This window comes from Arachis ipaensis, chromosome B10 (genome assembly GCF_059453495.1).
Source record: "Arachis ipaensis isolate K30076 ecotype BB chromosome B10, ASM5945349v1, whole genome shotgun sequence".
Classification (NCBI taxonomy): Eukaryota; Viridiplantae; Streptophyta; class Magnoliopsida; order Fabales; family Fabaceae; genus Arachis; species Arachis ipaensis.
The window spans coordinates 78,561,203-78,580,939 of NC_142435.1; positions in this window are offsets into that span (position 1 = coordinate 78,561,203).

Genomic DNA, 19,737 nt, shown 5'->3' on the forward strand with positions numbered 1-19,737 from the left:
AACTGACTCGGCGGGAGCTTCGACAAGGGCTAGAAACTCCAGTGGTTCAACGGCAACCTAAAAATTCGACATGCAAACCTCGGAGCACGACCCTACGGTAACCAAGATCTCAGAAGCTCTAGCCAAACATAACAGAATATTGATTTCAAAGGTTCCGGAACGAAATGCTTACCAAGACGATCAGGGTTCCACTGGAGGTCACCAGCAACGGCGGTTATGGCAGCGGTGACATCAGCGGACAGCCTAACGGCGACAGAAGTCACACCGGCGCGAATTAGAGGCACGAATGGCGGCGATGGTGTCCACGACGATGGCATAGCGGCGGTGCTGGTTCTTCCCAGCTCGTCGGGGTTCAGGCTCGGTCTCTCCTCTCTCATCTGGGCTCGACGGCGACACGGGCTTCAGGGAACGGCAACGCCGACCTCTCCTCGCGCGGCCCTCTCCCTGGGTTTTGGTCTTCCTCCGTGACGGCGTGCAGCAGAACGCGATAATCGGTTCGGCGGCGGAATAGGTTCGGCGGCAGCAGGCAGCGATGCCATGGTGGCTGGGTAGTGACGTGACGACGGCTGGGCGGCGAGTTCGGTGGCGGATCGGCGGCAGGGCGCAGCTCTCCGTCGCTCTCTCCCTCTTTTCCCCCTTCTCCCTTACCGTAGCTCCCCTCTCCTCTCATCCCTTTCTTTCGTTTCTCTCTCTTTTTTTTCTGTTTTTGAGTGTTGGTGAGCTGGGTAGTGGGTTGTGTGAGCTAACCGTGGGTGTGGGGTGAGGTGAGCGTAGTTTAGTTAGGGTTAGGATAGAAAATTAGGTTTAGGTATTTTTTTTGTGAATAATAGGGATAGTAGTGTAATTTTATGAAATAAATAAAAAGTAGGATAATAATAAAAATCAAATTAAATATAAAGTATCCATCTTTTAAAAAAATATCTTCTAATTAATAATCTTTAAATAATTTTCGGTTAAATACCAATTTAGTGAAAATTAGAGATAAGTAAATTAATCCTCCTTTATTTATAAAATAAGGTTAAAATTTATATATTAAAATTAAGACATGAAATACTCATTATTTTTCAATTATAAGGACTCTAAATAATAAATAAGAATTTACTCAACCTTTATATATAGAATTTCCAAAAATATTATCTTAAATAAATATAATGGATCATAAATAATTTATTAATTTCTTTTTAAAATTCGGGATCTTACATCCTACCCCACTTATGAAAATTTTCGTCCTAAAAAATTAACTTAATACACAACATACTAAAATAGTTTATAATACTTTACTTTTGTATACTTTAGAAAAGTAGATGTCTTGCCATATATATATACATATAATTTTCCAAATGCCGGATGACTCGTAAAACTTAAATGTAAGGGTAAAGAATGGTCTAAGCAAAAGTTAAGAGATGGTTAAAACAAAAATGATACAGGGGTTACTATTTTACCAAAACTTGGAGCACAAGAAGGTGTAAGTGTTCAAGTTAGGTGTTTGCAAAAACAAAGGGGTATCTAGGTGGCAAAGGTTTGAAAACAAGTTGACTTGAACAAACAGGATAATGTTTGCGCATAGACTGTGTACCAACTTCAGAGCTTCAACTTCCCAACTTCATTAGTCACTTCAGAAATCCATAACCTGTCACAAGCCTAACATCCACAAATTTTTACGAGGAACAAACTACCACGCTCTTTATAACGTTGCACACTTACCGCTTCACCTTCTATATCCATAAACCACTTCTTAAAGAACTAATGTATCGCTTACTATACCTAAAAGTCGCATGTGACACTACAGCAATTCTCGCGCTTATTCAGAAGTATACAAGACCTTGAAAAAGGACAAGCGACAAAGACAAAATCCACAAGAACTTGAAAAGATTGTTGAGATCACAAGTAATCAAGGATGCAAAAGGAGTGAAAAGTGCCAGAAAGGAAATTAGTTTGGCAATCTCAAGAATGACTCCCGAATCAATGAAATCCGATGGGAATAATAAAAGAAAAGTAGTGTTGTAATTTGAACCAAATCAAGTTGAATCAAAGAAGTGTGAAGTTTATAGAAGAAGAATGCCTTAAACTTAAGATAAAGTTTATAAGACTTGAGTTAGGATTAAGAGTACCTTCGAACACATTGCTCATAAAGAATAGAAACTTTTTCAAAACCCATTTCACATTCTCAAAGAAAAGGCGTAACCAACATTTTGCAAAAGAATAACAAGAGTATGAATGTGGCATCACTTTAATGCAAATTTCATGTTGAAATAGATTATGTAGAGTTTTTAAAACAAAATGAATACTAGCTTGACTAAAAGCAAATTATTTCCTCAAATATTTAGAAAGGCAGTTAGGTGCACAACTTAACCAAAAGTATGCATAAAACTCGAAAGAAAATTAAAAGTTTGTTCAAAATTTTCTCAAAGTTCATATTCAATCAAATGTGTGTAAAGGTAACAAAGATAGAAGAAGTCAAACTTTATTTAGAAAAGAAAAATCCGAGGTAAAAATTTCCGTAAACACACTTTTATCAAAAGCAGAGTTCCGCGTACGCACGATAAGGTTTTTAGAATCTCACGTAAAGAAGTGTATGCTAAGTCAAAACAATCTTATCAAAATTTAATAAATGGCTTTCAGTTACAATCAAGCAAGAAAATTTTAATTTGAAACTTCTTCAAAAAGAACTAAAAACATCTTCAAAATAGTTCAAAACAAGACTCCGAAAGTATACTTGAAATTACCACTTTCACGGGAATATTCAGGAAATTAAGGTGCACTTAAAAGGAAATCAGTCCATATGAGAAAGGATCTTTAAATCAAGGGAATTTAAACAAAATTCACTAGACTTGAAATATCAAACAAGTTTTCAATTGATCCAAAGGAATACAAAACGCGCAAGAAAAGACAACTCAATCAATAGAAAATTCTCAAAAAAGAACCTTTGACTAAAGAATGACAATTAAGAAGGCAAACGGTGCATTAGATGGAAACAAAGTCAAGCTGACTCAGATGAGTGTGAGATTCATAAGAGAAGGAAAATTAAGACTAACGGTGATGTTTACAAAAGTAAGAGAGTAATTAAATACAGAATCAAATATGACATCCATAGAAGTGAAAAGCTCAAAAAGGAATTGGTCCATCCTTGAAAAGGAAGATATAAATCCAACATTTTCAAAAGAGTAAAGAATGCTTAATTAACGTGTTATGCTAAACCAAATTCAAATTAAAAAAAATAGATCAAGTGAAGTTTATTAAACGGAAATCAACTAAAAAGAGACAAAAATCTTCCTTTGAAAAGTATCTAAATACATAATCAAGAAAAAATATTCATAAAAATTGTATTATGGTCGTTAGAAAATCAAGTTGTATATATATATTTTAAAATAAGTATATTTTCATAAATCAGTGAAAGAATTGGCGAAGTATTAAGAGTAAATGGTTTCTAAACTGCATAAAAAAGAAATTTCAAAGTTTTATTTACAGAAGGTTATACCGAATCAAAAATGATTTTATAAAGGCTTTAACAATGATGGTTGTAGATATAGTCAAGTAAGAGAGAAGTTAAATCACAATTTCTTTAAAAAGAACTCGGAATAGGAGCTTAAAGGAATACACTGCATCAACAAGACCAAAGTTGTACCAAAGAATATATGGATCAAGAAAAGAGTTTAAACAAAGGAAGGCTAACACACCAAGGACGTTAGGCAGACATATGCAGTTGGAATCAAAGGAGAAAGCATATGAACAGAGGAAGAGGGTTGGAACAATCAAACTACTTCCCAAAAGAAAATAGCAAACAAGAAGTTCAAGATAAACCATGAAAGAACACGTCACATGACTTCAGCAGAAAACCAGACACATAGCTGTAACCTTGGAAATTAATTTCTAACGTTCCCAAAACCCGCGATTCGCGTTTCCTACAACTTGCATATCGTCTATGATAACCCATTAGTGCTTTCATATACATAAGTCACTAATATTAAGCCGGCCAAACTTAATACCAAGAAGTATGCAATGACAGGCTAACAGCATTAATCAATAGACAGTCATGTGCATAAAGCTCTAATTCTTGTTATCCGAACAAGACCTACTACATGACAGACGCTCAGAGTATGCAAATAAAGCATAATCGGTCCATTCCTCAGGCTCTACAGGAAGGACCGCTCTGATACCATAATGTAACACCCTAACTATCAAAATGTCACGCTTCCGGCTGCGCCACTCTGATAGCTCGGGTATTACGATGACTTCTAAAATATTTAATACTAAAATATGAGCCTGTTTAAAAAAATTAAACCGTGCCTGTTTAAAAAAATTAAACCGTATAACTGCTCAAGAGGCTTCTTATCTGATAACATACAACCACATTTACAAAACAAACCATAATACTTACAAAAGATACATATACATATATCTACATATTATTAATATTACAAGCATTACATAATCAAAATCCTATCCCTCTTGTGAAGACTTTCAAAATTAAAGGCGAGGGAAACATAAAACTAAGATAATACAAAATAATGTCGAATAAACAGAAAATAAATATAACTCTCCTGAAACTCCATCGCCCATATCCTGAAAAGGGAAAAACCTGTAGGGGAGTGAGAACATCGTCCTCGAAAAGGTTCTCACTATAGGGTTACAGAATTGCTATAATAAGATACAACAATAAAACCGTTTTTAATGTATAGTGATTAATAACCGCCTTATGCTTCTTTTCAAAACCAAAGATTTAATATTCAAAATCCGAAATCCTTTCTAAAAGGGAAAGCTGTTAATTTCTCAGAAATCCAAAAGCTCCTTTTTTTTTTTAAAAAGTTTTTCCCTAGACAGCATGAATGACCAAACTGTTCCAAGCATAGGTTCATTAAGTCTATGCTGAACCAGTTTGATTTTTCATACTTTTCTAAACCGAAAACACAACCAAACACAGCATTCAGCCCATCTCATAATCAACCACGGCCCTAGGCCCAAGCAGCTCAATCAACAACCAATTCATCACAATCCAACCAATTCTCAGCCACAAACACAAGTAAGAAAGTTCAAACACAATCAAGCAGTTATATCAAGTAGAGCAATTAGCAATTAACATAACTATTCACATAGGCAAACCAATTATAATATGCACACCCAAACAATGTCATATAAATGCATATGATGCATGCCTGTCCTACTGGCCATGAGCTCACGCGTCAGTTATGTTGCCAGACCCGACTCAGATAAGCGGGATTCAACCACCATCCTTATCCGTAGGTTCCACAAGCAAGCGGGACTAAACCACCATCCTTGCCCGGAACACGCAAGCGGGATTTAAACCACCGTCTTTGCCAAATAATTTATCAATATGTGAGCGGGACAAAACCACCATCCTCACTGCAGGCGGGACAAAACAACCATCCCTGCATAACGGTTTACGCACTGAGCAAGCGGGACTATACCACCATCCTTGCCAGGCCTCATCATATTCTCAATAACATCCACAGTTAATCAGACTCAAAATCTTATTTCAAAAATCATTCTTGGCCAACTTTCAAATCACAAACGTATTCAGTTCACATCTTGCCAAGAACGACTTTTCTTAAGTAAATTTTCTTTTCAAAACTTTCAAACAACTTCATAACCAAGCCAGATTCAAAATCTCTTCTGAAAGACTCAAAATCACTCATTTCCAAATCATTCACTCCATCACTTTGAAATCAAGAGTTATTAATCAACAACCTTGACAAGGACTCAAGACTTTAGGGAAGCATAACCTGCCTCATTTCTTAAACTCTTCAGAAATTCTCGGAATCATAGTTGCTTAAGTTGAGATAAATTAAAGATTAGATTTAAAATCAAAACCAAAGCATGTAAGCCAAGAGTTCTGAACCAGTTTCAAAACCAAAATTATTGAAGTCCAAAAAAAACCCAATTTCTTTTCATTCTTAAATCAGAAACTCTCCCAAAGGCTTAGAATTGTTTAGTCGAACTTAAAGTCGAACTTAAAGAATACTTTAAGAGCAACACGAAATTAATTAATCAAGTTCAATTTCTTTCAAATTCCGCTAAACTCCCCCAAAGGTACTTCTTTAACCAAACTTCAAAACATAGGCCCCTCATATTTAAATCAATCGGGAAACATAAACTTTTATTAAACAGTTTAAACCCAAAACACCAATTTCTTAATAAATCAAGAACCAATTCGTAGAACCTCTCAAGTCCAAATCTTTTTCTAAATCACATTTTAAAACAGAATCTAGATTTTTATAAAAATTCGGCAGCATCTCCCCTAAAACTTGGACTTTGCCACCCTTTCGGATCCCAACCAAACCAATCCTCAACTCCTTTCCAAAGGATTCAAGACCAAATCAGTCTCCAATAAACAAAACTCAGAACTTTAAATATCAAAAATCATTTCAAGCCAAACCAATCAGAAATCTCAATTTTAATAAAATTAGACATTATCTCAGTCAAGCAGACAACCATATTCATCTAAGATAAACCAAACAATGCATAGGACTTACATAATCACCGGAAAAGCATTTCGCTCGTCGTATCAATTTATAACAATTCCACTTTAAAATAAATTAGTTTTATAAAAACTCCTACCTCGGTAAGCGAAACCATAATCCAAATGTGTCAACTGAACTCTTTACTCTCAGCCCGGAATCAACAGCAACCAAAACCTCATCTCTGCTTACTTTCTTAATAGCAGAACAGCCTCAATCGTGACATGCAAACTCGATTTCTAATTCCTAAAAACATTAATATCGCGAAAATCTTAAAACCCATAACGAAAAACTAACAATGAGGGTTCGAAATAGAGTACACTTACGGTGACAGCAGAACTGAGCAGCCGTAATCCCGAACTGACTTGGCGGGAGCTTCGACAAGGGCGAGAAACTCCAGTGGTTCAACGGCAACCTAAAAATTCGACATGCAAACCTCGGAGCTCGACCCTATGGTAACCAAGATCTCAGAATCTCTAGCCAAACATAACAGAATATTGATTTCAAAGGTTTCGGAACGAAATGCTTACCAAGACGATCAGGGTTCCACTGGAGGTCACCAGCAACGGCGGTTATGGCGGCGGTGACGTCAGCGGACAGCCTAACGGCGACAGAAGTCACACCGGCGCGAATCAAAGGCACGAATGGCGGCGATGGTGCCCACGACGACGGCACAGCGGCGGTGCTGGTTCTTCCCAGCTCGTCGGGGTTCAGGCTCGGTCTCTTCTCTCTCATCTGGGCTCGACGGCGACACGGGCTTCAGGGAACGGCAATGCCGACCTCTCCTCGCGCGGCCCTCTCCCTGGGTTTTGGTCTTCCTCCGTGACGGCGTGCAGCAGAACGCGATAATCGGTTCGGCGGCGGAATAGGTTCGGCGGCAGCAGGCAGCGATGCCATGGTGGCTGGGTAGTGACGTGACGACGGCTGGGCGGCGAGTTCGGTGGCGGATCGGCGGCAGGGTACAACTCTCCGTCGCTCTCTCCCTCTTTTCCCCCTTCTCCCTTACCGTAGCTCCCCTTTCCTCTCATCCCTTTCTTTCATTTCTCTCTCTTTTTTTTTTCTATTTTTGAGTGTTGGTGAGCTGGGTAGTGGGTTGTGTGAGCTAACCGTGGGTGTGGGGTGAGGTGAGTGTAGTTAAGTTAGGGTGAGGATAGAAAATTAGGTTTAGGTATTTTTTTTTGTGAACAATAGGGATAGTAGTGTAATTTTATGAAATAAATAAAAAGTAGGATAATAATAAAAATCAAATTAAATATAAAGTATCCATCTTTTAAAAAAATATCTTCTAATTAATAATCTTTAAATAATTTTCGGTTAAATACCAATTTAGTGAAAATTGGAGATAAGTAAATTAATCCTCCTTTATTTATAAAATAAGGTTAAAATTTATATATTAAAATTAAGACATGAAATACTCATTATTTTTCAATTATAAGGACTCTAAATAATAAATAAGAATTTACTCAATCTTTATATATAGAATTTCAAAAAATATTATCTTAAATAAATATAATGGATCATAAATAATTTATTAATTTCTTTTCAAAATTTGGGATCTTACACGTTCTGCAGAAAATCCAGCGTAGCAGAATTCGCCCCTAGCAATTTCTGGGCTGTTTTTGACCCAGTTCTCGACCCATAAAATACAGATTAGAGGCTACAAAGTGGCTGAATCAAGGAGACATTGAAAAAACTTCTCATAATTCACAATTTAGGTTTTAGATGTAGTTTCTAGAGAGAGAGGCTCTCTCCTCTCTCTAGGTTTTAGGATTTAAGATTTTTTTTAGTTTTAGGATTACTTCTTCTCAATTCCAGGTTCAATGTTCCTTTAATTTAGTTTCTCTTCTGCTTTTATTTATTCTAGTGCTTTGGTTCATCTATTTCTCTTGTTAATTAGTTATTTTCCCAATTTGGTTTATGAACTCCATGTTAGATTTGCTTTCATTATTTAATGCAATTTGAGGTATTTCAAATTTATGGTTGCTTTCTTCAATTTATGTGATTGATGCTTTCAATATTTAGATCTCTCTCCTTTTGGCCTTGGTTGAGTAATTGGTGACACTTGAGTTATCAAACTCCTTTATTGATTGATAATTGGAATTTGCTGGTTGATTTGGATCCCTCTAAAGCTAGTCTTTCTTTAGGAGTTGACTAGGATTTGAGGAATCAAATTGATTAGTCCACTTGACTTTCCTTTATTTAGTAAGGGTTAACTAAGTGGGAGTAATGAACAATTCTCATCACAATTGATAAGGATAACTAGGACAGGATTTTCAATTCTCATACCTTGCTAAGAGCTTTATTAGTTATTACTTTAATTCTTGCAATTTACTTTTCCTGTTCATTATTCAAAAACCCCAAAAAGATAATCTTCCATAACCAATAATAAATACACCTCCCTGTAATTCCTTGAGAGATGACCCAAGGTTTAAATACTTCGGTTATCAATTTTATTAGGGGTTTGTTACTTGTGACAACAAAACTTTTGTACGAAAGGATTTATTGTTGGTTTAGAAACTATACTAGCAACAGGAATTTATTTGAGAATTCTTTACCGACAGAAAACCCGTTCGTCAGTATTTCATTCATATCTGCCCAGTTTTTGAAATTTCTCACTGTTACTCGTTTTTGGGTAGTTAGTGTTAAAATCTTGTGATTTTGGTTGTTTAGGGATACTCTAACATGGATTCAAAGTGGGTTCTATCCCTATTTCATACAGGCTGAGGTAAAAAGTACTCAAACCCTTGTTATTTATCAATTTTATGAACCCTAAGTTGATTATAAGTGTGAAAATTGATTATATTAGAGTATTGGGTGGTTTTGGTGCACAATTGGAAGATTGATATTGCTTGAGGATCTTTGGTGAGGTTTGGAGCTAAGGGTTGGTGGAGACTCAAGAAGAAACTCAATTATTTTGGCTACAAGAGGTACGGTTTAAGTTTCATTTAAGTACCGTGTGGTGTGATGAGAATTCCTAGGCTAGATGTCCCTAGGATAAGTTTGGATTGTGTAAATGGTTGGTACTAATATGCATAGTTGATATATAATGTGAATTAATGATTGGGTTGAGAATTGTGTGAATTTGTATGTTTGGTGTGTTGTGAATTTGATGAATTGGATAATGAATGTTGGTTGTAGAATATGCATTTGAATTTGGGCCGGAGGCCGTGAATCTTAGCCCGGAGGCCGGAAAGAGGTAAGGAAGGTAATTTGATGTGTGTATTGTGTAATGATATAAGAGATTGGATGGATTTTAGATATTGAATGTGTGAATAATTGGTTTGATTATTGAATAATAAGATTTGAGGAATTAAGGTGTGAAATTTGAAAGTTTTAGGTGAAATTGTGTAGATGAGGTAGGTTTGGTTTTGGTTGAGTGTATGTGAATGTGGTTGGGTTGTGGTCATTTGGATGAGTGGAAATGAATTTGGCTTGTGAACATTGGAAAAATTGGTGAGTTCTATTTTTGGATAAAAAACTAATTTTTGACCAATTTCGGCGGTCCATAACTCGGTCCTCGGAGTCTGGGAATCTTCAAAATTAGATTTTTATGAAAGTTTGATCAACGATCTTTCCAACGTTCTAAGAATGGTTGAAAAGAAAATTTTGTAGAAGAAGTTATGTGTGTCAGAAGTTTGGGGTTTGAAAATGCAATCCTGCAGCTTTTTAATTTAGTAAAATTTTTGGTAAAACATACTCCGACGCGCACGCATGACCGACGCGCACGCGTCGCTGTATTGATGCAGGTGCGTGGTACAATTTCCAGAGAGTTGTGATGGTAGCGTGCTGGTTTTGTATGAGGAGTACAGAATGCACCCACGCGTACGCGTGACTGACGCGCACGCGTCGCGCTACCTTTCTGCTTCCCATGCGTGCGCATGACGTGCACGCGTGACCCTGTTTTCAGCAAAAGTTGATTTTTGAGTTTTTTTTAAAGTCGAATTTAAGACTTCTAAGCCTCCATTTTTATCCTCTAAGTCCTAAATCATTATAGTATGCCTAGTAATGAAAAGAAGTTAGGACATGTGGAAACTTGTGGATGAAGTTGATGACATGTCACCATGTCATGTTTTTCTATGCTTTTTCCTTTGTTTTCAATAGGTTTTATGCACTTTCTTGAGCCATAAGCAAGCCAATTGGGTAGATTTCCATGTTTCCTTTGATTCAATCAACCATGGATGAATTAATGCAATTTCATGAGATTTTATGCTATAATTGTCATATATTATGAAAGAATAACAAACTCATGATTTTGAGCATAGCTTTGATGTGTTTGGTTGATTGATGATAGGTGAAAAGAGTTTTGAAGAAGGTTGAAGGAAGAAGGAATGGCTAGGAGCAAGAGAGAACAAAAAGTTTGAGCCAAAGTTTGCCTCAAACTTTAGCTCAAACTTTTGGAAAAGTTGAAAACACCCTAGAGAAAAAAAGCTTGAGCCAAAGTTTGCCTCAAACTTTAGCTCAAACTTTTGGGAGAAAAGCTTGAGCCAACGTTTGCCTCAAACTTTTTGGCAAACGTTGGCGCCACACCAACATACCCAAGGGAGAAAAAGCTTGTGCCAACGTTTGCCTCAAGCTTTTTGGCAAACGTTGGCGCCACAAGGCATACAAGGGGTATACTTCCAACAAGAATAACTTGAGCTACAGAGCTCCAAATGAGGTGATTCAAAAAGCAATAGAAAGTAGGAATCGAGAGCTTTCCAAGCATATATAGCACTGCATGGTGGACACTAAAATTGAGGGAGAAAACTGTCCCGCAATGAGCATAAACGAACATGGTGGCAACCTGCAGTGAGGCCAACTAACCTCTGCACCTTCGACGGAGTATAACTCGAGCTGTAGAGCTCCAAATGATGCGCTTCCAACGGTATTGGAAAGTAGACATTCAGGGCTTTCCAACAATATATAATAGTATGGGATGGACAATACGTTTGAGCCTCCAGAACTGGCGTTTTCGACCACGTTTGAGGCAAACTTTTCCTCAAACGCTGCACACTAAAGCCAGCGACCCTGTCCTCTTCAAAGGAGCATAACTTGAGTTGTAGATGTCCAATTGAGGTAATTCCAATTGGGTTAGAAAGCTGACATTCAGAGCTTTCCAACCATATATAATAGTATATAGTTGGCATGAAATTGGCAACGTTGACAAGAGGACAAAGTAGCACCCCACACATGCATACAAGGTGATCCACGTTTGGCTAAAAGTTTGACCTCAAACTTTAGCTCCAACGTGGATATCAGCAAAAGGGGGTGGCTGATATAAAAAGCTTGAGCAAAAGTTTGCCTCAAACTTTGACTCAAGCTTTTGTGCTTTATGTCCCAATTCACAATGGGTTTCTCTCCAACTCCAAGTGCAATCAACAGAGGCCATCTTCAACCCAAATCCAAAGCACGCAAAGCCCATTATCATCACTCAAAGGCACAAGAGATAGATAAAATAGGAATTTCATTAAATTGTAATTTGTCTTTAATTTCACTTTCATTTTTATTTTCATTTTGTAAAAAGCCTATATAAGGCATCATTCTCATTTTAGAAAGGAGGCCCGAATAGAGAGAAGGGAGGGTGACTCCACTAGAGAGCTCTCTCTCTAAATTTTTATTTTCTGTTTTGAATCTTGAATTGAGATTGGAAGGAATTCTGTTTTCATTCTCTATTTGCAACTTCTCTTTACTTCTTCTGCAATCTTTCTTTTAATTCTCTGCAACTTTTCTCTTGTTGGATCAAGGAAGGATCCACTCCTGAGATCTTCAACATCCTTTTAAATTGCTGCAAATTAAGCACAGTCACTTTCTGTTTTTAATTCTTCAAGTACTTCTGTTTAAAATCTGCTGCATTTGATTTCACATTCTGATTCTTGGATTGATTGCTCTCTGATCTCCTTGTTCCCAATTTACTTTCCAGCACTTTTGTTCCTCTGCACTTTACATTTAAGTTGTTGTGATCTTGATTTATTCTTCCTGCAATTTAACTTTCCAGTTACTTGATCTACTGCTCTCTTTAATTTTCAGCACCCACTCCCCTTTAATTTCATGCAATTTACATTTCTTGCAATTTAAGATTCTTGCAATTTACATTTCTTGCCCCTTAAGTTACTTGCCAATTTACATTCTGCAACTTTAAATTCATTGTCCTTTACTTCCTGTTGGTTACAATTTCACACAATTCACATCAATGTTAGCTTGACTAAACTAATCACCCACTAAAGTTGCTTGATCCATCAATCCCTGTGGGATCGACCTCACTCACGTGAGTTTTACTACTTGATGCGACTCGGTGCACTTGCCGGTTAGTTTCGTGTGTTTGAAAAATTCGTTTTCCGCAAAAACACCATCAAGTTTTTGGCGCCGTTGCCGGGGATTGATTTAGATCAACAATGATTAAGTGAGTGAGAAGTCTAGATCAAGTATTTTCTTTATTTTTGTTCTCTGTTCTAAGTTGAAACCAAGGTGTTTGAGTTATTGCCTCACTAAGAAATTCATCTCTGAGATATGAATTTCAATTTTCCTTGGTGTTGTGTTTTACAAAATTCAAATGGAGTTCAACTCATCTGGTGATCAAACAAATTTTCTGGGATATCACCCACCCCCACAAATCTCTAATGGTGGCTGAAAATATCACCAAGAATTTACAAATTCTAAGCACTCCAATCCATGGAGACTTGCTCCAGAGCCACAAATTGATCAAGCTGAGCACATGAGATACTGTCCAGAACCACAAAATGACTTATATCATTATTCTCATGGTGTCTGGACATATCAAGAAGAATGTGAACAATCAGTTAAAATGAGACACCTCCCAGAGACACAATATGATCCAGATTTTGATGATTCTAACAACTACTCATATTGTGGCTGGGAAAGTCAAAATCAACGAAATCTTAGTAATCCATACTGTGATGAGTTCAATAATTCTTCAAATTGTGATTCAGAGGATCTCCTTCAAAAGTCCAGAGGATTTTTTGAAAGACAAGAACAAGTCTGGAAAAGGGAAGAAATCATCCGTCAGAGGACGAATGAGCACCTGGAGAACATAAGGAAACACTTAGAACCATCAAACAGTAAAAATCAATCTATGGGAGAGGAAGTGGAAAAACAAGAACAAAAGGTCCTTATGTCAAGTGAAAGTGCAATGAAGAAGGAGGAAAAACAAGAGGAAGAGGCTACTGAGTCAAGTGGATTTTTAATGAAGAATGAGGTGGTTGAAAATGAAACTGCACTTGAGGTGACAAAGGAACATGAACATTCACAACCCTCACAAACTTCCCTTGAATCTGTGATAAAAAAATATGAAGAGGATATGAAGAAATCTTGGGAAGAAGAACAAACCTCCTCCATAAAAGAACTATTAAGTCAAATGTTGAGTGCAAAAAAAGGAGTGGAGGAACAAAAAAGTGAGGAAGTCATTCAAGAAAATTCACACTCAAGTGGGGCAGAGAAGTACATGAAGGAAGAGCTCATGGAACCACCAATTCAAAAGGCTCTAGATGAATACAAAACTCCAATAATCACACAGCAACCAAATCTTGAATCCAAAGAAGTGAAGGCAACTAGCAAGAACACCAATTCGGTCCCTAATCCAGCAAGCAAGATCAATCAAGCCATTTGCAAAAGGAAGCTTGCTGAGGAAAGGCCAAGACAAGGGACACTAGCTGAATTCTTCCCTCCTTTGAGGTCATTCCTCTTAACAATCTGGAAGAAGAGGAAGAAAGTGAAGAACAACATGTCAAGCTAATGACACTAAAAGAGCACTTGTTGGGAGGTAACCCAACCATAGGTAACATTTCTTCTCTGCTTTGTTTTCTTTTTCTTTGCTTTGTTTAAATTCAATAAATTGGCATATGGTTGCATTCTAAGTTTGGTGTTGCTATGCAACAAAATTTGGTTCTAATCCTTACAAGATACTTGCATCAATTCCAAGTGAAAGTGTCACACTAAGTTTGGTGTGCCACTTATCTTTTATGCAATGTATTGTGCACACCTTCTTATCTATGCAATCAAAATGTCTCTGTCTCTGTGCCTTCGTATCTTTAATTTTGCTTGCTTAAAACACATGTGCTACTAACATTCCATTGTATAAGACATTCATGATCCATCTTAGCCCCATAGCCATTGTTCTAATTATTGCTTGAGGAAGAGCAAGCATTCTGAGTTTGGCAAGGGAAGGAGGAAGAATGGAGGAAAATAACAACAATAGAGAAGATGAACTACAAGGTTGTAAAGTTCCTTTTCCTCTCATTTGTTTCAAGCACTATAAACTGCATGATTGTCTTTACCTTCTCTGTATGCATGTGTGTATGAAAAGGCATAGTTTGATTTCTAAATTGCAACATGGTGCTGTGCCATTGTGATTACCAACTTGAGTTTTGTGAATTCAAAAGCAGTAAAGCATCATGATCATAAACAAACAAGGAACTAAAGAAGAGTTTAGCATGTGCATACAAGTATTGGAAAGCTAGTATGATTAATTGTTGCTCAATTGCATTGGATTTTATTTAATTGAAGTTTTCATCTAGAACATTTTGTGAAATCTTTTAAAATCATGAAAACCTTGAAGAAGCAAATGCAAAATAAAGCAAGAAAAGAAAAAGGGAAAGAATGAGAAAGCTGAAGGCTCTGAGTACCAATGGCAATTCATTTGTTAAGTACTTGTGGTGTTTATGTATCAAGCCAAATGCTTGAAAACAAAACACTTAGAAGTCAAGGTTAGGCTCAAAGTGCAAAAGCACTCCCTCAAAGCTCAAGGCTCTGAGCATCAATGATTAGAGAGTCAAGAAAAGAAAAGAAAAATGAGCTTAATGAAGTCCTCTAATCTAATGCTTGTGGTGCTTATGTATCAAGTGGTAATACTTGAAAACAAAGCATTTAGAAGTCGTAGCTTTGTTATCAACTCATGGGGCAAAGCACCCAAAAGGAGAAGCTAAATAAGAAAATCAAAAGCTTGTTTCAAGGAAGAAATATAAGAGAAAGATTTCATAAAATAAGCTAGATGGAAGCATCAATCATTTACATTTCTTTTGTGATTGTAGCATGCTTAGAAAACTAGCTTACCATAAACATTGAGTTGCTATTCTTCTTGCCTTGGATTGTCAATCTTTATTGCATGATTCTTTTCTTGCTTGGGGACAAGCAAGGTTTAAGTTTGGTGTTGTGATGACATGTCACCATGTCATGTTTTTCTATGCTTTTTCCTTTGTTTTCAATAGGTTTTATGCACTTTCTTGAGCCATAAGCAAGCCAATTGGGTAGATTTCCATGTTTCCTTTGATTCAATCAACCATGGATGAATTAATGTAATTTCATGAGATTTTATGCTATAATTGTCATATATTATGAAAGAATAACAAACTCATGATTTTGAGCATAGTTTTGATGTGTTTGGTTGATTGATGATAGGTGAAAAGAGTTTTGAAGAAGGTTGAAGGAAGAAGGAATGGCTAGGAGCAAGAGAGAACAAAAAGTTTGAGCCAAAGTTTGCCTCAAACTTTAGCTCAAACTTTTGGAAGAGTTGAAAACACCCTAGAGAAAAAAAGCTTGAGCCAAAGTTTGCCTCAAACTTTTTGGCAAACGTTGGCGCCACACCAACATACCCAGGGGAGAAAAAGCTTGTGCCAACGTTTGCCTCAAGCTTTTTGGCAAACGTTGGCGCCACAAGGCATACAAGGGGTATACTTCCAACAAGAATAACTTGAGCTACAGAGCTCCAAATGAGGTGATTCAAAAAGCAATGGAAAGTAGGAATCGAGAGATTTCCAAGCATATATGGCACTGCATGGTGGACACTAAAATTGAGGGAGAAAAGTACCCCGCAATGAGCATAAATGAACATGGTGGCAACCTGCAGTGAGGCCAACTGACCTCTGCACCTTCGACAGAGTATAACTCGAGCTGTAGAGCTCCAAATGATGCGCTTCCAACGGCATTGGAAAGTAGACATTCAGGGCTTTCCAACAATATATAATAGTATGGGGTGGACAATAGGTTTGAGCCTCCAGAACTGGCGTTTTCGACCACGTTTGAGGCAAACTTTACCTCAAACGCTGCACACTAAAGCCAGCGACCCTGTCCTCTTCAAAGGAGCATAACTTGAGTTGTAGATGTCCAATTGAAGTGATTCCAATTGGGTTAGAAAGCTGACATTCAGAGCTTTCCAACCATATATAATAGTATATAGTTGGCATGAAATTGGCAACGTTGACAAGAGGACAAAGTAGCACCCCACACATGCATACAAGGTGATCCACGTTTGGCTAAAAGTTTGACCTCAAACTTTAGCTCAAACGTGGATATCAGCAAAAGGGGGTGGCTGATATAAAAAGCTTGAGCAAAAGTTTGCCTCAAACTTTGACTCAAGATTTTGTGCTTTATGTCCCAATTCACAATGGGTTTCTCTCCAACTCCAAGTGCAATCAACAGAGGCCATCTTCAACCCAAATCCAAAGCACGCAAAGCCCATTATCATCACTCAAAGGCACAAGAGATAGATAAAATAGGAATTTCATTTAATTGTAATTTGTCTTTAATTTCACTTTCATTTTTATTTTCATTTTGTAAAAAGCCTATATAAGGCATCATTCTCATTTTAGAAAGGAGGCCCGAATAGAGAGAAGGGAGGATGACTCCACTAGAGAGCTCTCTCTCTAAATTTTCATTTTCTGTTTTGAATCTTGAATTGAGATTGGAAGGAATTCTGTTTTCATTCTCTATTTGCAACTTCTCTTTACTTCTTCTGCAATCTTTCTTTTAATTCTCTGCAACTTTTCTCTTGTTGGATCAAGGAAGGATCCACTCCTGAGATCTTCAACATCCTTTTAAATTGCTGCAAATTAAGCACAGTCACTTTCTGTTTTTAATTCTTCAAGCACTTCTGTTTAAAATCTGCTGCATTTGATTTCACATTCTGATTCTTGGATTGATTGCTCTCTGATCTCCTTGTTCCCAATTTACTTTCCAGCACTTTTGTTCCTCTGCACTTTACATTTGAGTTGTTGTGATCTTGATTTATTCTTCCTGCAATTTAACTTTCCAGTTACTTGATCTACTGCTCTCTTTAATTTTCAGCACCCACTCCCCTTTAATTTCATGCAATTTATATTTCTTGCAATTTAAGATTCTTGTAATTTACATTTCTTGCCCCTTAAGTTTCTTGCCAATTTACATTCTGCAACTTTAAATTCATTGTCCTTTACTTCCTGTTGGTTACAATTTCACACAATTCACATCAATGTTAGCTTGACTAAACTAATCACCCACTAAAGTTGCTTGATCCATCAATCCCTGTGGGATCGACCTCACTCACATGAGTTTTACTACTTGATGCGACCCGGTGCACTTGCCGGTTAGTTTCGTGTGTTTGGAAAATTCGTTTTCCGCAAAAACACCATCAGAAGTAAAGTGAAAATCAATGATGAATGATGAGTAATGATGATTGTATGAGTTGCTGAGGGTGATGATGAGAGTGCGGTGTATGCCGTGAGCCGAAGGGCTGTATTTAATAATGATTATTGGCTGGTTATGGGTTATGTTATGAGCCAGATGGCTATCATAAATATTGATTTATGGCTGGAAATTAAAATATGACTTTGATTGATTGTATTATCTTGAGCACTCTTTCTCGAAAGTGTGACCCCAGAGAAATGAAGGAAGGTGAGGATTCCCTTTCCTGTTCTGCCAGGTATTGTAAAATCGCCTCCAGCGAGATGGTGGGAGGTTAGGATCCCCTCCTTGGTTCCTCCTGGGCATATGAGAACGTACCTCCTGCGTAGATGCAATGGTTGTGGTTGTGCCCCACTTGCTCCAGGTTGGTTAGTATAGAGACTCCCCGGCTGGACGCTAGGGTTGTTGTTTCGCCCCACTTGCTCTGGGATGTGGTGAGAAATACCTGCCTAGGTAGATGCAGTGGCATTGATCCACTTGCTCTGGGTTTGGTTTTGAGACTCCTAGGATAGATGCAGTGATTAACCCCCACTTGCTCCCAGTCGAGTATGATTTGAGATTGAAACTATCTGACTACCGGATTTCTTTGGATAGATGCAGTGGGTCGGTGATGAGAGGAACTTTTGCGTGGTCTAGAAATTTGCGGATAAATCCTCGTTGCAAGTATAGTTTCTAAACCTTCAAAAGTCCTTTCATACAAACATTTTGGGTGTCACAAGTAACAAACCCCTTTAGAAATTGTTAACCGAGTATTCAAACCTCGGGTCGTCTTCTCAAGAAACTGCGAGGAAGTATGTTCTTATTATTGGCCATAAGGGTTGTAATCGGGGTTTAGAAGATGAGAAGCAAGTAATTTAAATGACAAGTAAAGTAAATGACAATTAAAATAAATAATTACTGTAAAGCAGACTTTTGGCAAGGTAAGAAAAGTTGGAGGTCCAACGTAGTTATCTCTCTCAACTATAATGAAAGTTGAATCTAAACTCCACTTGGTCAACCTTTACTAGGGCAAAGGAAAGTCAGGGGACTAATTAAATTGACCTTTGAATCCTATTTATTTCTTAAGAAAAGGTTGGGATTACTTAAGTTCATCTCAATTAGCATGATAACGATTATTAATTATGTTGAGTTTAATAACTGTTGAGTTACTAAATTCTTAACCAGGACCAAAAGGGGAAAAAGTAAAATTGCTGAAATAATAAGAATGTCCTTAGATGGGAAGCAATGGTAACTTAAATCAAGAGAACAATCATAAACTGAAAATACCTCAATTATCATTAATTCAAATAACAGTCTGTAACATGGAAGAATTCATAGATCCAATTATAAAGGTAAATAGCCAACTCAGATACTGAAATAAATAAATAAAGTGAAAGGGAAGTTTAAAACAAAGAAATATAAAACCTGGATTGAGAGTCACTCTTAAAACAAGAAGAAATCCTAAATCTTAAGAGAGAGAGAGAGAGGAGAAGATCTCCCTCTCAACTAAATCTAAATCATTGAAAAAAATAAAATATGCGAGCTCTCTTTGAATGGGTGTATTCCCACACTTTATATCCTCTGGTCTATGCTGTCTATACTTAGATCTGGGCCAAAAAGTGCTTCAGAAATCGCTATGAGCGTTTTCTACAATTTCTGGTGCGTGGCCTCTGTCACGCATCCGCGTGGGTCACGCGGTCACGTCATTTGGAGCTTTTCCTTGCCACGCGGTCGCGTCAGTCATGCGACCGCGTCATGTGCGTTCTGCTTAAGGCGCGCGGTCGCGTCATTCATGCGGCCGCGTCGCTGCTGATTCGTGCTTAGCACGCGATCGCGTCGTCCATGCGATCGC